Source organism: Palaemon carinicauda, chromosome 36 (assembly GCF_036898095.1).
Source record: "Palaemon carinicauda isolate YSFRI2023 chromosome 36, ASM3689809v2, whole genome shotgun sequence".
NCBI lineage: Eukaryota > Metazoa > Arthropoda > Malacostraca > Decapoda > Palaemonidae > Palaemon > Palaemon carinicauda.
In genome coordinates this window covers 52,946,386-52,953,885 of record NC_090760.1, presented here as the reverse complement: position 1 = coordinate 52,953,885, position 7,500 = coordinate 52,946,386, and positions in this window count along the sequence as shown.

The window sequence follows — 7,500 nt, the reverse complement described above, 5'->3', positions numbered from 1 at the left end:
TAAAATTCAATTAATCATTTATGTTTTATTAATTAAGTTTAAGGTTATGACTGATTACATTTAATAGAAATATGGGGATATAAAAATTTTCTGTAAACATAAAGAATTATATTAGATGAATTTTCAGAAAATGGTTTATTTTCATTTCCATCTTTTATTTATGTCAATAATCTCAGTACTCGATACATACCCTAATGAAATACCCACACTAAATTTGAGATATTTTAAATGTTATGAAATGTGATATTCAATAGATATTACTGATATTACCATAAGGGGAAATGCTTTCATTGGGTGTTGATACTGAAATCACAAACAAAAAATGCACATAAAGTATAACAGTTGACCCTCCTTATGATTTTCACTAATCGTGTAATTACAATCAAGTATCGATTCACGAACATCCCATTTATTTTTAATTTCAGCAATAACTGTAATGATTTTGTATCACTATTTCTATCAGAACATATTCAATCCCTGTGTCGATTATACACATTCTTAGGAATCGCTTTCCCCTTTGATGGAAATAGTAAAAGACGATCAAATTTTATATTAGATTTATGAAGACACATTGCATAAAACAAATAAAATTCCATAGAACAAAGTAAATAGTTTGATTCGTTTATTAGTGAGTACTTTTCAACACTAACTGTATCGTAAACTGTATTTTATTCTTATTTTCAACATTAAAGATCAGCTTTCTACTTATACTAAGTCGTTAAATTTCAAGTAGTTTAAGATTCTGATTAACTAAAATGCTATGGAAATCGAGGACGGACCTGATTGTGTTTTTATTTTTTTTCTCTTTTGCCGACCAACCCTTAATACTAGTTATTAATCTTCAAGGATGACTGGTTATTGACTGATGTCGTTTGAACAACATACTGAATATCCAAAATTGAATAGAAGCTAGGATGGACATTAGCAGTTTTCTTAAGGGGGATGTGTTATTAACCATCTTGACAAAATTATTAGTTCCTAAAACCAAAATTTCAAAGAACTGTTAACATATATAACACCACTTATCCAGATGTTTAAACCTTTTTATAATAAAGAAAAGGCTAAAAATTAAGATAATCAAGATCTATATCTATTAAATTAAGTAATAAATAGATGATATTCCATCCAATTAAAGCGGATTTTTCGATCGATATGCATGTACTTATCATAGGTTACATAGAGAGTAACTAAAAAAATAGTGCATGACATATGCAAAAATAGAAGGATTTTAAAAATCAGGTAATTTACTGAAAGCAAATATTCCTGATAACGACAAAATTTATCCAATCTTAGTTACGTGTAAATCCCATTCACAGAAACCTATCAAATACCTTGAAAAAATCATTCACACACCAATTACAGAACAAGAATGACTCGTTTCTTATAACAATTTCTGTCTGTCAACAATTTCCATTTAGCATTGTCTTAGTTCGATTGGAAAAAACGAATGTTTACTACACTTTACTGCAATAAACAAATATCAATTCTTCATTGTACAGAAATATTTTCCGAATGATGGACTAGAACGTTTTCCTTAATTAATGATATATCTTAATCGACGTGAAAATATCAAGCAGCAATAAATCATAAGATATGATTAGCTAAAGAAGTTAAGAAAAACATAGATTTCTATAAATAAAATTAAATACCAGTTTTAAATAGTCTGGCTTAGACAACTTATAGAAAATAGCAATCTCTTTCAAAAAGTAACCGTTAAAACATATCCATAAGAATCAATATTAGTTTTACATTATTTATGAAGTATTCCTGTATTCCGATTATATTATTATTTTTCTCATAACAAAAGATAAACTGCTAATAAATACAACGGATTGTTATCAAGGCAGGATTTAATTTGTATCGAGAGACGTATTGTTGATATCTGGAAACGAAATGACCTCAACAAGACTTGAATTTGATTAAAAAGTTCCATTAGCATCCCATTCACGTTTTTCAGACATAATTCAATTATCAAAAATCCAATAGCACCGGGAGTGAATATACTTGAATACCGTTTATATTGAATGAGTATTATAACATCGATGAATAATTTCGTAGATATTTTTGTCATTACGCAAATTTCTTCATATTTTCACGTCTAGTTTTTTGGATTTCTTTATAATGGAATAAGATTTTATCAACAATATGATGCAATATTATCACTTTAGAATAATTTGACACCATGCTTAATCTTTTGTATTATGGTATATTTTACTTCTTTTAATATCATTCGTTTTATATCAAAATATTCATTTCTATATGTATAACATTGTAAGTGATTAGTCATTATTGATCATAGAGAACACCAAATTATTCTTTCATTCATTATTTATCAATAAAACAGAAATATATGGCGTAATTTGATAAAATCTCTCAAACATATATTTCACCTTTTAAAATATTTCCTTCATTGTAAAGGTATGTAAAATATGGTGTCCGGTAATAACATCGCCGTAATTTCATCGCAGTAATTACATCGTGGTAATTACATCTCATACATTTTCACCGCATTATAAATAAATCGCAATATATCACATCGTCCGTAATTTCATCGTCAGGTAAGTGAACTGTTCAAAGCCAAAAATAAATGAACAATAAAACATAAACGTCTAATCTAATATTGTAATAGTTGTTGATGGGATCTAACTATCTAACTATTCGCAAACAGCCAGCTTGTTTACTTTTCCTAAAACAGAAATTAATCAAAGAAATTTTCCGTTTATTTTAGTAGCTTGTCTTCATTTGATAATAACTTGGACTAAATCCTTCAAGATACCTCTAGAGTATGTTGTGAGCACAAGGAATTAGAAAAAGTTCATTGACAATAGTCATCTAATTGTGAAAGAGAAAACAAATGGAAATGTGATAAATTTTATACAAAAAAGTGCCATGCAAGAGTTCATACAAATAACGAATCCATTATAAAACGACTCGGAGAACACAATCATGCAGGAGATATTGCTCGTGTTGAAACTGCCAAAGTGATTAACATAAAAAAAGAAAAGCAACAAAAACTCAAGAAACGACACCTTGTATCGCAACCCAAGCGTATGTAGGAGTATCCCAGCCAGTTGCAGGTCAGCTACCAACACCACAGTACTTAAAAAGGAATATACGAAATACAAGAAATATCAGCACAAGTTCCTGCAAATCCAGTTAGTTTACTCGAGTTAAGCACCCCCCCCCCCCCCACCCCAAATATAGGATAACACATTCACATCAGGGATTTCTTCTGTTTGACAGTGATGATGGATCAGACAGGATTATTATATTTTCGACTAGGAAAAATCATCAGGTATTATCCAGTGCAAGCAACTGGTATGCAGATGGGACGTTTAAAACAACACCTCCTTTATTTCATCAACTTTACTCTATACATGGTATCGTGAATGATGACGTTGGCCTCTTGTTTTTATTTTAATGACCAACAAAACTAAGGAGAGTTATAATAAGCTTTTGTCAGAACTGAAAGGTTTAGAGCCAACATTATCACCAAGCTAAATTATGACTCATTTTGAACGTGCAGCCATTAATGCTTTTAAAAGCAGCTTTTCCTAATTCAGATCAACAAGGTTGCTTTTTTCATTTCTCAGAATGTTTATTTCGATCTATGCAATCAAATGGCCTGCAAGAGTTGTACGAGAGTGATGCTGAATTCGCATTAAAACTGCGTATGATAGCCGCCATTGCTTTTGTTCCTGTCGCAAATGTGGTTACCTCTTTTGAACATTTATTTGAAAATACTGATTTTCCCGAAGAAGCCCAGTCTGTGTTAGATTACTTTGAGGATACATGGATTGGATGGCCAAACCGTCGCTTAATATGTCGACCGCCTCACTTTGGTCATGTTCTTTGGAATTGCTTCGATGCTGGGCAATTATCCTCTATTTCAAATAAGACTGGCGTCGAACAGCTAATAGTTCTCAAAGCCAAACAAAATATTAAAAGCTTATTTAAAACCCTATTAATACTAAATATTTATTTTTTCCTTTTTGAAATAAAATATTTCGTGGTTAATATAAAGACAATCATGAAAAGCATAAAACAACTTAAAATTTGTAGTCTTTAAAAATTCAAGACGATGAAATTACAGACGATGTGATATATTGTGATGTATTTTCAATGCAGTGAAAATACATGAGATGTAATTACCATGTGATGTAATTACCACGATGTAGTTACCGCAATGAAATTCCCCTAACAAGTTCTCATGTATTTAAACTTTAGGTTACCAAACTAGTTAACATGGAGTTTCATCAAACCATACCTTAGTGCTGAGAAAATTACACTGATTACACAAACATTTCAGACACAATCATCAGACAATGTACAACACCACATATATCAGTTTAACAATAGCTTCTCAAGGAAAGGGCAACAGAAAAGTTGGACCTATTTCAAGGGTCGTTGATACATGAGAAAATTGAAAATATTATTCTCATTTGAAGATGGCGACATACATTATCACTATCATGAGTACAATGATTTTTTTGGCAGTTACATTACTTATGTGATGAGCCAAGAGTAAGTTGTGACTCAAAAGCGGGATGGAAGTAACTGAGTAACTTTATTACAGAACATCAGGCAAGAAGGACATAAACACATAACAGGCCATTTCATGTTCAACCGACAACCAGTTTTGCTAACAGTTAACGGTGAGAAAAACAGACATGTTTATTCAGGTCCCAGTCAGTGCGAGGGGATAGCAAAAATACTAAGCATAATATATAAAAAAAATGACATATTACTATGTACGATCGTGTGACACACAATTGGTACATGGCTCCCCCCTAAAAGTGACCTACTGTACATGTTAAATAGGGCGCCCTGATCTTGAGAGGCGAACTGCAGGCAGGTCATCTAGCAGGACATAAGCAGGTTTTTAGATAATCAATGGAGACCCAGTCTTCTTTGTCACGAATGTTTAGTAGGAATGCTTTCGGACTGCGTTGAATCACAAGGAAAGGGCCCGTGTAAGGGGGCGTTAGCGGTGGCTTGCTAGTGTCATTGCGTAGGAAGACGTATGTTGCAGAGTGCAAGTTTGTCGGTATGTGATGCTTTGCTTGGGGCTTGTAAGTCTGTTTGGTGGCAGCCAATCGATCCGGTGCCAGACGTCTGAGTTTTGCGAAGACTAAGGGCCCTGTCGTCTTGATATGGTGATAAATACTGAGTTTGGCAGGAGCCGTGGGCGTTTGGCGAAGTTCTGGACGGAAAACTTCCGGGTACGATGTGACGAGGTAGGCGTAGGCATCCATCGGTGTGCTGATGCGGAGAGTGAGGTTGGAGTGGGTAGGTTAAAGAGGTGTCGACAAGTACGAGTCTGCGTTGACCAATCGTCGGTGGGCGACATCGACCAGAAGGTGGAAATGAGAGGAAATCCGCACCGAGGATTAGCAATGTGACATAAACCGCAAGAAACTTCTAATTAAATTTACCGTTCCAAAACAATAATGTGAGGTTCTCATAACCGTAGGTGGGTATCGCAAATCCGTTGGCAGCTACCAGGCAGACGTCGGCAGACTTAGACAGACTACGTCGTGTCCTGAAGAGTTCCCATGGCAAAAGAGAATGCCAAGTACCTGTGTCTACCAAAAATCGCACGCCCGTTCCTGCATCATGTGAAAAGAAAAGATTAGAAACAAGGGAGGCCACCGCCACGAGCGATGGCATACTTACATGTTTTTTCAGGCCACTGACAATCTTTGGCACATTTGTTTACGGCAGCACCGAATCTGGAGTGGTAGTAGCAAAACTGCGGCCAAAGGACGGCAGTAAATGGCTGTAGAAGTCGTTGGTTGGGGCGCGAACGAGTGGTGGGTGATGGGTGGCTTTGTCGCCGCTCCGGCTCGTCACGAGGTAGGCGTGTGTGTCCTACGGCATTTACGTCAGCTTAGGTTGACATTGAATACGTGTCCTCTTCGTCAGGAGTGGAGGCGTTGATGGAGGTCTTGAAGGTCGCGAAGTGGCTGTTCATAAGGACATCGGCTTTGGTCATCAAGTCCTTTATGGGTAAACTATCGATGTCGGGTATGGCAGCGCATACAGATTCGGGTAAACGGCGTACCCAAAGGGCACGAAGTAGGTTCACCTCACGAAGAGAGCCGTCTGCATCAGGTTGCAGGCGAGCGATACTGGTCATTTCCCTGAGGGCGACCAAAGCTCTTTGGTCCCCCAACGGTTATTGAGCGAGCTGAAAAAAGATTCGCTATACGGGCGGCTGGCGACGGCGAGTACTGCTGCAGAAAGTATGTTTTCAGGGTGTCATACACTAATGGGGTGTCTCCTTGTTCAAAAAGCCAGTCGGAGATTTCCGGGAAGGTGTCCTTGGGTATCGCCGCGAGAACATAATCTGCTTTGGTGGTTGAGTGAATCACGCCTTTGATGCGGAACTGGACTTCTGCGCGCTGAAACCAAGCAAATGCCTCTCCGCTAGCGAACGACGAAAGTTTCAATGGAGCGGCCATAGCAACAGTGAGGGGGGGGGGAGGCGGGAGGAGCAAGTCGACTTCCGGGGTCACCAATGTGACGAGCCAAGGGTAGGTTGTGACTCAAAAGTGGGATGAAAGTAACTGATTAACTTTATTACAGAACATCAGCTTATATATACATCAAGTCCAGACAAGAAGGATATAAAAAACATAACAGGCAATTTCATGTTCAACCATCAACCGGTTCTGTTAACAGTTAACAGTAAGAAAAACAGACATGTTTATTCAGGTCCCTGTCAGTGAGAGGGGAAAGCAAATATACAAAGCATATATATATATATATATATATATAAATGGCGTTACCATGTATGATCATGTAACACACAATTGGTACACTTAATACACACACACACACACACACACATATATATATATATATATATATATGTACCGTGCTAAGCAGTAGGCTACATCTTAACAATCCATGCTTGCCAACCATTATATAAGCAGATGAACAACTTGGTGGAGTAACGAGAACTTTGGGTGTAGAGGAGATACCCCCCTAAATCTCGGTGAAGTCAGAAGCAGCAGGATAACGGATTTGGTATTAGACGATAAACAAGGTTGTCTTTTGGGCTTAAACTCCTGATGCCTGGCAGTATGATCTTACTGAAATTAATATGAACCGATAGGGATCACTTTTGCATCACAAGGAACTGGCTGTCCTTTGATAAATTTAGCCTATGAATCCTTTATAGAATTATTCAGTCTATCGAAAGTGAAAATGGCAGGATGGCCGCCAATTCCGTGGATAGCTGGTGGGCTAAGAATAAAGAAAAATTGAAAATTAGTAATTGGAATGTTAGAACCATAAATCAGAATGGGAATTTACCGTAAGTGGAAAATTAATTTATGAAATATACAGTAGTTAGATTATCTTGGCCCTAAGTGAAACACTTTGTGAGGTAATATAGATGTATAACTACTCAGGCGGAACAGATGGAGTTAGAAGAGAAGTGGTAAGGATGATGATGACCCTAAGAGAATAAAATGCATTAACGAAATGTAGAGT